A 1,140-nucleotide genomic window follows, 5' to 3' on the forward strand; every position below is an offset into this window, starting at 1 on the left:
TGGAAAGAGAGGCCCATTGGTCGTGCAAACTTTATATGCCTCAGTACAGGGGAATGCCAGGGTCAAGAAGTGGGAGTGGGTAGGTAGAGGAGTGGGTCGGGGAGGGTGTGGGGGACCTTTGGGATAGCACTGGAAATGTAAATGAAATAAATACCTAATTTAAAAAAAGGGATAATCTTTGGATTTCAAAGGGAGCGAGTAAGTGCTGACTGGCTAGTTAGCATTTTGGTACTTCTTGATACAGTGGTTGTTCAGGAAGAGTTAGTGTCACTAATGTGATGGTGGCATGAAGAGAGTAGGACATAGAACTCTATAAAGCTCTGATTTTGTTCAGAAGATGATTACTAAAACTGTGAAAGGGGCCGTGCTTTACTCCACCATAGCCCCAGGACCTCAGGCAGTCATGTATACTGGAGGCTAGAAAGGATGGGCTCCCATGCATTCAGGTCATTGAGTCTTGCTTTTTTCCTAAGCCTCCTAGGTTGAAGATTCACCTAGGACAGACAAACCTTTAGCAGTATATGCATTGGGAGTCCATACAAATCTATTTCGCTGTTAGAGGAGCAAAATGGAGGTGCTTTGAACTTTGAACTTCAGTTCTTAGATTTTATTGCGGCTTGAGCCTTCTTAATGGCCAGCAAAGCTGTTAGACAAGCTACTACTCTCTGTACATTTGTTTTCTCATCTCTACAGTGGGGACATCATAAGGACAGTTTTGAAATGTGAGGGGACTCAGTATATATTTAATACATTTGGATCTTGCACTGTCCAGAGCAAAGAAGAGTGGATAAAAGAAATTCCGTCTTTAAAAACCTTTCCCATTAACTTCTGTGCTAAAAGGAACACAGTTATAACCAATGCTAGGAGTTATAACCAATGTGATGGGTGGGTTTGAGGGTTAAAGGCAAGCAGCAAGGCACTGCTGTGACAGAGTTTGGGCACTTTTCTCCCTTTTCTTTTTTAAAGATTTATTTATTTTATGTATGTAAGTACACTGCCACTCTCTTCAGAGACACCAACCAGTTCATTGGATTCAATTACAGATGGTTGTGCGCCTCTGTAATGTGCAATCTGTGGTTGCTGGGAATTGAACTCAGGACCCCTAGAAGAGCAGTCAGAGTTCTTTTTTTTTTTTTTTTT

At 41.8% G+C, this 1,140-nt stretch overlaps 1 protein-coding gene across 1 annotated transcript in view; it reads left to right on the plus strand.

The window, feature by feature from the left end:
• The window catches only part of Impact (impact RWD domain protein), a 23,031-nt gene that overhangs the window by 9,985 nt on the left and 11,906 nt on the right, over positions 1-1,140 (plus strand). The window lies entirely within an intron of this gene.

This window comes from Mus caroli, chromosome 18, assembly GCF_900094665.2.
Source record: "Mus caroli chromosome 18, CAROLI_EIJ_v1.1, whole genome shotgun sequence".
Classification (NCBI taxonomy): Eukaryota; Metazoa; Chordata; class Mammalia; order Rodentia; family Muridae; genus Mus; species Mus caroli.